The sequence below is a fragment of the Zootoca vivipara genome, chromosome 3, assembly GCF_963506605.1.
Source record: "Zootoca vivipara chromosome 3, rZooViv1.1, whole genome shotgun sequence".
In the NCBI taxonomy this organism is placed as follows: Eukaryota; Metazoa; Chordata; class Lepidosauria; order Squamata; family Lacertidae; genus Zootoca; species Zootoca vivipara.
Window position 1 is genome coordinate 4,252,242 of NC_083278.1, and position 11,393 is coordinate 4,263,634.

Sequence of the window (11,393 nt, forward strand, 5' to 3'; positions counted from 1 at the left end):
CGCCGACTGGACCGTGACAATATGGCCTCCTTTTATATATTTGAACATGGCTATCATATCACCCCTTAACCTTCTCTTCTCCAGGCTAAACATGCCCAGCTCACTAAGCCATTCCTCATAAGGCATCGTTTCCAGGCCTTTGACCATTTTGGTTGCCCTCCTCTGGACACGTTCCAGCTTGTCAGTATCCTTCTTGAACTGTGGTGCCCAGAACTGGACACAGTACTCCAGGTGAGGTCTGACCAGAGCAGAATACAGTGGTACTATTACTTCCCTTGATCTAGACGCTATACTGCTATTGATGCAGCCCAGAATTGCATTGGCTTTTTTAGCTGCTGCATCACACTGTTGACTCATGTCAAGTTTGTGGTCTACCAAGACTCCTAGATCCTGACTGCTCTCAAGCCAGGTGTCTCCCATCCTGTATTTGTGCCTTTCATTTTTTTGCCCAAGTGTAGTACTTTACATTTCTCCCTGTTAAAATTCATCTTGTTTGCTTTGGCCCAGTTCTCTAATCTGTTAAGTGTGATCCTGTCCTCTGGGGTATTAGCCACCCCTTCCAATTTGGTGTCATCTACAAACTTGCTCAGGATGCCCTCAAGCCCACCATCCAAGTCATTGATAAAGATGTTGAATAAGACTGGGCCCAAGACAGAACCCTGTGGCACCCCACTAGTCACTACTCTCCAGGATGAGGAGGCGCCATTGATGAGGAGAGAGAGAGCGCGTTGGCTGAGGGAGGGAGCAAGCTGAGCCTGGCCCGCCGCCCAGTGAAAACCTTGCTCGGTGTGCAGCGGCGGCTGGCTTCTGCTTGCTCTCTTGCTCTGCCGCTGCCGGCTCGCGCTTTGCTTTGTTTTTCCGGTCGGGGTGGGCCCTGGTCAGAGCAGCGTGCAGAGGCGAGGGGCGTGCCAGCGAGGTGTCACACTTGAGGCTGGTGTGATGCCCGTCCTCGCTGGCCCGCCCCTCACCTCCGTGCGCAGCTTCACCCCCAGGGCCCACCCCAGCAGGAAATAAAAAAGGAAAGCGCAGCCGGCAGCGGCAGAGCGAGTGAGCAAGCACAAGCCAGCCGCCGCCTCACGCTGAGCAAGGTTTTGGGATCAGCTGAGTTGCCGATTGTGGGGGCAGGGCCCGGGGCGGCCCGTTCCCCACCCCCTGTAGCAACGCCCCTGCTGGCATTACCTATTTTTCAGAAACCCATGCTGACTTTTAGTGATCACAGCGTTCCTTTCTAGGTGCTCACAGACTGTTTGCTTAATGATCTGCTCTAGAATCTTTCCTGGTATTGATGTCAGGCTGACTGGGCGGTAATTGTTTGGGTCCTCTCTTTTCCCCTTTTTGAAAATAGGGACAACATTTGCCCTTCTCCAGTCCGCTGGAACTTCGCCTGTTCTCCAGGAATTCTCAAAGATTACTGCCAGTGGTTCTGAAATCACCTCTGCCAGTTCTTTTAATACTCCTGGATGTAGTTCATCTGGCCCTGGAGACTTGAATACATCTAAACTAGCCAAGTATCCTTGTACTACCTCCTTACTTTTTCGGGGCTGTGTTTCCCCTGCTGAATCATCTGCTCCATATTCTTCAGGTCGGGCATTGTTTTCTTTTTTTGGAGAAGACTGAGGCAAAGAAAGCATTGAAGAGTTCTGCCCTTTCTCTGTCCTTTGTTCGCATTTCACCATCTTCTCCTTTAAGTGACCCCACTGTTTCCTTGTTCTTCCCTTTGCTTGGCCATCTGTTCCAGGAAGGCTTCATCTGTGTCCTCAGTTTGGCTTGGGGGTCTATAGTAAACTCCCACAATGAGATCACTGTTATTTTTCTCTCCCTTAATTTTGACCCAGATACTCTCAACTTGGCTTTGAAGTTTTAAATCCTGGATCTCTTCACAGGTATACACATCCCTGACGTAAAACGCTACTCCTCTTTTCCTGTTTTGTCTATTTCTCTGAAACAGATTGTATTACTACATTCCAGTCATGAGACTCATCCCACCAGGTTTCAGTGGAGCCTATTATGTCGTATTTAGTTTGCTGTACCAAGAGCTCAAGTTCATCTTGTTTATTTCCCATGCTCTGTGCATTAGTATACAGACATTGAAGACCATTGATCATTTCTCCATGTCTCTTTCTTAAGGATATTTTCCTCCCACCACTAGGTCTGCATGCTGTTTGCTCCATTTGGTCCTTGACATTTGGGTGATAATCTTCAGCACTTGGTAGACTCCTACCTTCAGGACCACTGTCTCCCTCCCCCACATAAGTCAGTTTAAAGCCCTCCTGATGAGGTTTTTGAGTTTCGTGGCAAAAACATTCCTCCCAACCTTTGTGGGGTGCAGCCCATCACTTGCCAGAAGTCCGGCTTCAAGAAACTGCAGACCGTGATCTAAGAATTCAAACTGTTCCTGTTTGCACCATTTGCGAAGCCAGTTGTTCACTTCCCCTATTTTTCCCTCTCTCCCTGGGCCACGTCGTTCAACTGGGAGGACAGATGAGATGACAATTTGTGCATTTAATTGCTTCAACTTCTTGCCCAGAGCCTCATAATCACTTTTGATCTTCTGGAGGCTATGGCTTGCAGTGTCATTGGTTCCCACGTGGACCAAGAGGAAGGGGTATTTGTCAGTGGGTTTTATGGTTCCTTGCAGCCGTTCTGTTACATCTTTGATCTTGGCCCCGGGGAGACAGCATACCTCTCAAGACATCTTGTCAGGCCCACAGATCACTGCTTCTGTACCCCTCAGTAGGGAATCCCCTATCACCACTACACACCTCTTCATAGGCTTGGTTGGGATTCTTCCATGTGCTGTCTCTTCCAAGGTTACCTGCATATTCCCGGAGGACTGACTTTGCTGCTCATCTTCATATTTCTGATCAACTGTGATGAGGGAGAGATCTTCAAATGGAGTCTGTTCCTCGTCTTCCAAGTTAAAGGAGAGCACTTCAAATCGATTGTGCAGTTCTAAACACTCAGAGCGATCCCTGGGCCTTCTACTTCTATGAGTCACGTTCCTCCATACATCTGACTGCTGTCTTGGGGAACTGACCTCCTCAGGGATGTCCCCCTCCTCCTTGGTGCAGACCGTGTGCTCTGCTGCATCCAAGAAAAGCTCCATCTCTTTGATTCTCTGGAGTGTAGAAACACGGGCCTGAAGTTGCTGGACCTTGTCTTCTAGTAGGGAAACCAACTTGCAATTGCTGCAGGTGTAGCTGCCTACATCCTTTGGCAAGAATACAAACATTGCGCAGGAATTGCAGGTGACTGCAGTTGTTCCCTCACTCTCCATCTTGAAAAGCTTGAAGTCGGGGGGGAAGAAGAAGAAGAAGAAGAAGAAGAAGAAGAAGAAGAAGAAGAAGAAGAAGAAGAAGAAGAAGCCGCCTAGGTCTCCCCAATAAAAGTTTGAGACTAGCTCCCCTAAATCTAAAAGATTGGTCAAACCAGCTGTGTGCGGCGCTGGACTCCAGGCACTGACTGGCTCCACCCACAGCTAGTCATCTGACTCACCTGACTCCACAGAAGCCCCGCCCCCTCAGACCATGTGCTCAGGAAGAGCACACAGCCAGAAACAAACACACAGACAAGCCTGGACAGTCACACAAATCCAAGAGGCAGAAGCCCTAGAAAACAAGCACAAGCACACAAACAAATAAGGAAACAAATACCGGTAAACACACAAACTATATCACACACAGCCCCCAAAAGGCAAACCCACAAAACCTCCAAGCTATTTGTTTCTTAATGGATGCCTTCTGTTAAGAAAATTGACCAACAGATGAATAGCAAATAAATTCTACCTGATTTTTAAAAATCTGTAGCAAAAATGATATATACTTCTGTAGTCTTTCAATTTAAAGATGAGAAATTCCATGTAATTGCAGGTAGTGTGAAAGAGGTTGAGTGGACTCTGAATCTACGTTAAGCTGTTTTTATTTAATGTTGTTGTTGTTGTTTAGTCGTTTCTGACTCTTCATGACCCCATGGGACCAGAGCACGCCAGGCACTCATGTCTTCCACTGCCTCCCACAGTTTGGTCAGTTTGGCTCATGTTGGTAGCTTTTATTTAATATATAACCTCTATTCAGGGATTCTAAAAATATGTGAGAGCTTAAACTAGGAAGGAGTAGTAGGAATATGCTGTCTCCCATGTGCACCTCTTGCCAAGGTGAGTTCCTGATCAAGGAGACGTTCCCTTCAAGCTCCTTTCAGATCTTCCTGGAGGTCCAGGGTAGAGCAGACATGACGGGGGGCATTGGGCGTAGGCTGGCATGCAAGTGACCCCTCTTCCGTTTAAGTCAGTTTTTCCCATTTAGTTTCTCTATTGCTAGTTTGGGATCTGGCAAAATTTTGTACCTTGGGGTGGGGTGGGGGGTGTTTCAGCACCATCTTAAGATTCAGTTCGGTTGACAGGTTTATAAAGTTGAGTGCGGAATGTTATCACAAATCTTGTGGGGATTTTAGGCTTTAAGAAACCTGTGAAAGAATCTCAGAAACTGACAACGCTTCACACACAAGTGTTGGGTGGGTTATTCCCCAGACAACACTTCTTTTTCTCACTATTCAAGTGAACCATTGGCAACATTTATAATGCATTTAGAAATTCTGTAAAGATTCCAGCATGGAGGCCCAAATGCTGAAATGTGTGGCATGCATTGTGCAGCTGTGGTGGCCAGTGCGAGACAAGGCCATGGGAATTAACCCTTTGCTACCACACCACAGCTCCAGTGAATAACTCACCACCATTCAGGGACCCAGGTGGCGCTGTGGTTAAACCACTGAGCCTAGGGCTTGCTGATCAGAAGGTCAGCGGTTCGAATCCCTGTGACGGGGTGAGCTCCCGTTGCTTGGTCCCAGCTCCTGCCAACCTAGCAGTTCGAAAGCACGTCAAAATGCAAGTAGATAAATAGGAACCGCTCTGGCGGGAAGGTAGACGGCGTTTCCGTGTGCTGCTCTGGTTTGCCAGGAGCGGCTTTGTCATGCTGGCCACATGACCTGGAAGCTATACGCCGGCTCCCTCGGCCAATAATGCGAGATGAGCGCGCAACCCCAGAGTCGGTCACGACTGGACCTAATGGTCAGGGGTCCCTTTACCTTTACCTTTACCACACCACAGCTCCAGTGAATAACTCACCACCATTCAAAGCTTCCATCCTGTGCCAAAGAGAAGCTGGGGGTGGAGTGCTGGAAATGTCTCAGTCCCTACCCATGCAACTTACTGGTTCAGTAATAGCTGTCAAGTTCTCCCCTTTTTAAAGGGAAATTCCCTTATGCTGAATAGGCTTCTTCATGAGAAAAAGGAAAGCTTGACAGCTATGAAGCAGTTGAGGCAGTTTAGCTTAGTACTTCTGTGCAAAAACCCCCAAAGCATTTGTCACAGAGCGAGCCAGCAGTAAATCAAACTGTTTAGTAGCTAAAGCACAATCTTCACAGACTTGGCTGAGTGTCAGGCCTAATGAGCACAGCAGCTCATCCCCAGCAGGTCTGACCCCATGAATCAGTTGCTGAGACTGAAAGTCCCCCCGCCAAACCATCTAAGTCCCCTCCTCTGCAGGGCCTTTTCCAAGCAATCAGAAACTATGTCTGTGTGCAGCCTACCTCTCCTCCACCCATTTCATCCCTCTTCTAGTTCTGGGAGACAAGAAGGGAGGGGAGCTGGTTGCAGCAGCAGGAGGAGGAAGCACCTGTGACTCTTCAGCAGCCGGACTCATCTCTGCTTCTTGGTCTCTCTCCCCCCCCCCCCCAGCTTTAGCTTCTGATTCTCGACTTCTCTGTGACCCTCTCCTCTGCACTTAATGGATCCAAATGGTTTCCAGAGAGTGGTAGGGGATGTTTTATCCTATGTTGATGGCCTTTCAGCTGATTCCCTGGTGGCCCACTGGAATGTGGAGTTAACCAGGGCTATTGACTGGCTCCGAAGAGCCCTCTCCGATTGCATGGAGCCCAGACAGCCCCGTGGTTTTCCCTGGAGCTGAGTGCAACAATCACTAAGATGGCTAGAGCACCAGTGGCGGAAAACTCATTCTGAAATGGACCAGACACGGGTTAGAGCTCAACATCGAGCCTACCAAGTGGTGATAGCAACGACGAAGAGGACCTTCTTCACTGCCTCTTTGCATCTGCAGAAAACAGCAGCAAGAGACTCTTTCAGGTGGTTCACAATTTAATGGAACCACCTACGCCATTGGGGACCCCAATATCTCCTGCAATGATTCTGCAAAGTTTTTTTTTTGCAGATTAAGTCACTCAGATTCGGAAAGAGGTAGATACCACCATGGGAGCAGAGCTGGGGCGGGAGAGTGCCAGAGTCCTGTCTAGTCAAGTCGCGTGGGATCAATTCCAATCTGTTACCTCCGAGGTTGTGGACAGGCTGCTTGGACAAGTGAAACCGACCACCTGTCTCCTTGATTCTTGCCCATCCTGGCTCATAAAAGTGAGCCGGGAAGGGCTGGGCGATGGGTTTCGCGGGGTGGTGAATGCTTCTCTCTGTGAGGGAACCTTCCCAGACCCGCTGATAGAGGTGTTATTAACCGCTTCTTTAAAAAACATATTTAGACCCAGCCAATAAGGCCAACTATTGCCCAGTCTCAAATCTTCCATTCTTGGGCAAGGTGATTGAGCTGGTGGTTGCTGAACAACTCCAGGCACGCCTGGAAGAAGCAGACCATTTGAATCCCTTCCCATCGGGATTCAGGCCTCATCATGGGACTGAAACTGCCTTGGTTGTGCTGATCAATGACCTCCGGCAGGCTAGGGACAAAGGCGAATGCTCTTTTCTAGTTCTGCTGGATCTCTCAGCGGCCTTTGATACCATCGACCACAACATCCTTCTGGACCGTCTAGAGGGCCTGGGAGCTGGGAGCACTGTTATACAGAGGTTCCGCTCCTTCCTCCTGGGTCATTTCCAGAAAGTGGTGTTGGGAGATAAGTGTTCAGACCCCTGGGCTCTCATTTGTGAGGTACCTCTGGGTTCTGTCCTCTCCCCCATGCTTTTTAACATCTATATGCAGCTGCTGGGAGAAATCATCAGGAGGTTGGGGCTGGGTGTTCATCAGTATGCAGATGATACCCAACTCTACCTCTCATTTAAATCAGAACCAGTGAAGGTGGTGAAGGTCCTGTGTGCAGGGCCAGTGCTAGGGATTTTTGTGCCCCAGGTGAGATCACCTTCTGCCCCCCCCCCTGGGGTGGGTAAGAGAGATAGAGAGAGAAAGAAGGGAGAGAGAAAAAGAAAGAGGGGGGGAAGGAAGCCTGCTCTTGCGAGAGGCGGCGGCGGGTAGAGTGCCCCGAAAGGAGCACTTTTGGGGCGCTGATCCTGTCATCACCTCTTGCAAGGGTGGCCGCATCTCCCTGGCTCACTGTGGGGCAGTGAGAGGGAAAGCAGCCCAGACAGAGCCCTCCCTCACCACTCACCCCAAAGCAGCGGGGCTAGGCAGGAGCTAAGTGCCCTGCTGCTCCAAAACAAGCCGCGAGGGAGAGAAATTGAGCCCTCCTTCAAGGCTTCAAGACCGCTCCTCAGGAGACAGTCCTGCCCAGCTTCGCTGCTTCAAAGCCTTGAAAGAGGGCTCCATTTCCCTCCCTCACGGGGCTGAGCAGGCGGAGGCGGCACAGCCTGGCGGAGCGCGAGTTAGGCATTCCCGCCCACCGTGTCGCGCCCTCCAGCTTCCCATCGTGCCCTCTGGCTGCCTGTCGCACTTGGCCTTGCCGGAGGGCACGACGGGGACCTGGAGGGAGGGCGCGGCAGGTGGAACGCCTAACTCGCTCTCCGCTGGGCTGTGCCGCCTCCACCTGCTCAGCCGAAGCGGCGGAGTGGCGCTGCCAGCGCCCTCCAGGCTGTGCTGCCCTGGCTAGGATGGCCCTGGGCAGGCTGGCCTGCGCCCCCTCCATTTTGGCACCCTAGGCAACTGCCTAGTTCGCCTTAATGGATGTGCCGGCCCTGCCTGTGTGAGTACCAGGAGGCGGTTGGAGGATGGGTGGGGGCTAACTGATTGAGGTTGAATCCTGACAAGACAGAAGTACTATTTTGCGGGGACAGGGGGCGGGCAGGTGTGGAGGACTCGCAGGTCCTGAATGGGATAACTGTACCTCTGAAGGACCAGGTGCGCAGCCTGGGAGTCATTTTGGATTCACAGCTGTCCATGGAGCTGCAGGTCAATTCTGTGTCAAAGGCAGATGTCTACCAGCTCCATCTGGTATGCAGACTGAGACCCTACCTGTCCACAGACTGTAGACTGCATGGGGGAAAGAAATCACATCTCAGTAAACCATCAGTGTTGCTTGTTGCTGCTAAAGGGAGGATCTTCCGGGCTATGCAAAATCCTCACCTTTTCAATTTGGTCTATGGAAATCTATGTGTTGTTTTGGTTATGTCTCTAAACACGTAACCTCTGGCTTGAAAGGTGACAAGATCTGTGAAATGTTGGCTCCTGAAAATGAAAATAAGTAAAAAATAGGTGATTCATTCAAATATGATTTGCATGATCCTTCCAATAATTATTGAATTTGACGTAGTAAAACTGCATCTTTTTTTTGCAAATGAACAGAAGCTAGCAGCAAAAGAGAATACCAGTATTTATATGTGGAATTTCCCTTGCTAGATGTACACCCCCCCCCCCAAGAGTCACAGGCGAAATCCAGGACTGAAGCAGGATTCCCAGCATCTCTCCCTGCCTCTTGTTCTCTCATTGGCTCCTCAGTGCTCTGACTGGGCAGGTCCCCAAGGGGATGGGCTGCTCCAGATGGAGAAAGAGCTCCAAGCATGTGTTAAAACGCCAGACTCTCAAGCCACAGCATGCGGGAAGCAGGGAAGGCGGGTGGGATGGAGCAGCGAGCCCATGGGGAACAGCACATCCTGCGAGGCTATGAGGAAGCCCTTTCCTGTTCTTTGACTACCACTTGCCACATCGCCGCTGAAAAGAGCACAATTCGGCATAGACAGTAGTCAAGGAATTACTTCTGATCTGGAAACCAAGAGCAGAGCTTGGAGGGATGTACTGTGCAAAACTCAAGACACAGGTATTTCTAAATTCTTCTCTAACTTTTAAGAACATTTTTGCTCAAGGGTATAAATATCTGGGGGTTCTGCCAAGTGAGTGTGAGAAATTTGAGGTCATTTTAAGACTAACGTTTGTGTTGGGTAATGCTTTGCTCCACAAGAGAATACGTAGTTGAAGGAGGGGTTTTTGTACAGTTATCCATTTTACCTGTTGAAGAGCTTTGCATACTCCCAACAGAAGATGATGGTGCAAAAAAGGTTCTATTTTGTGCCTCTCTTTCAATTTTAAAAGAACAAAAATGTTATTTTGTTGATCTCTCAGAAAAGGTAAGAATTCCAGGTGAAGGTCCAAAGTACAATTGGAATGCTTGCATCAGCTTTTCAAGTTAATAAAAGCTACTCGGGTATTCCCTTCTCTTCCTTTTCAGGCAATAATTTAGCCATGAGGCAACTTGAATAATATATGACAATAAGGAAAGTGAAGGAGGTGCTTTAGTTTAGTTTATAAGCCTTTAGCATTCACTTGTGTCTAATTCTGGGGTGGATCCTATTCATGTCACAACCACTATTTTTCTCTCTCTCTTTACACTTTAACAGGAGAAAGAGAGAGAATGAAAAAGGCAAACATGCATGACTAAAATATAAAAAGTCCTGTATTTGGTGATGGGAGTTAAATGGGAACGGCAGGTCTGGAAAGGTTGATGAAGGATGTCCTATTAGACACTGACAGCAATCTAGCACCGTGGTCCTCAACTCAACTCTTCCAAAGTTGTCCAATATGACTGTAAAACCACCCAAATCCTGTAGGATGGAATTCATAAAATCATTACTTAAATTGCAGGGCTAAATTGTTTTGAGTGAAAGGGAGTCCAAGGCTGGCCATCCACCCATTGACTCCACTCTTTTCTCTCTCATGTTTTCTCCGTATTGCATTCAAATATAAGTCCACCCTGTCACTCTTTCTTGCTTGACCCACAGAAACCAGCAGAATCTGCCATTTGTTTGGTAGATACTGTATAAGAAAAGGTAAAGAAAAACCCCCTAAACCTCCAGAGATGGTACCTTCTGCAGTCATGATATATTTGTAAAATACTACATCAAAGCTTTTCACCATGCTTCCTCCCTTGCCCAACTTGGGATGTGATCTTTAAATATCTTTCATACAGGACAACTAGATGCAGGACAGAGTGTCAGGGAAGTTCTTTACAATGCTTCCTTGGCTCACATCCCCCACTGTCACCCTTCCTTTCCCTCCGTTCTGCTTCTTGAGTCTTCTCCTCCACCACAGAAAGCTCTTCAGGACAGGGACTTAGTGTTTCATTTTGTTTTTGCCTACGTTGCCCTTTCAAGTTCTTCAGGCAAATAAGGACACAGCACAAAAGGGTGTACTGTGTTTTCAAAGAAAACTCAACAAAACCACTCTTAGTATAAAATAAAGAGTTCTAAAATACTTGCTTGCGTGTAAGTCTCCTAATATGGCCAGGTAATTGCATCTGCATAATAAAATCCATGGCTTCACTATCATAATTAATAATTATCTGATTATATCTTTGAGCTGGTGCTTCTCATGTTTTACCATCAACTTTAAGGGTCTGCCTGCCTCCAGTTTCAGAGGAAGAACTATGTAAAGGTAAAGGGACCCCTGACCTTTAGGTGCAGTCACGGATGATTCTGGGGTTGTGGCGCTCATCTCATCTCGCGTTATTGGCTGAGGGAGCTGGCGTACAGCTTCCAGGTCATGTGGCCAGCATGACAAAGCCGCTTCTGGCGAACCAGAGCAGCACACGGAAAAGGCGTTTACCTTCCCGCTGTAGCAGTACCTATTTATCTACTTGCTCTTTGACGTGCTTTCGAACTACTAGGTTGGCAGGAGCAGGGACCAAGCAACGGGAGCTCACCCCGTCATGTGGATTCGAACTGCCGACCTTCTGAATCGGCAAGCCCTAGGCTCTGTGGTTTAACCCACAGTGCCACCCACGTAGTTACCTATTTATTAAATGATTGAACATATAGACTAACATCTGCTGGAAAGTTTCTTTATTTCTCTGTATGGAAACCCTTAGTAAGTAGCAGAGAGAAGATTTCCTGGTGGGAAAGCACCACTTCCAGCCAGGGTGAAAGACAAGCAGGTCTCTCCCCCCCCCCATTTTGTTTCAGTGTCCCACTTTAAAAATAAAATAAAACTGCTCCCATTGAAGTGAACAGGAAGGAAAGCCATTTCAGGTCTTGCAACAGACATGACTAAAACCTGCTATTTTCAATAGGTCTACTCTGAGTAGTTGTTGTTGTTTAGTCGTTTAGTCGTGTCCGACTCTTCGTGACCCCATGGACCATAGCATGCCAGGCACTCCTGTCTTCCACTGCCTCCCGCAGTTTGGTCAAACTCATGTTCGTAGCTTCAAGAACAATGTCC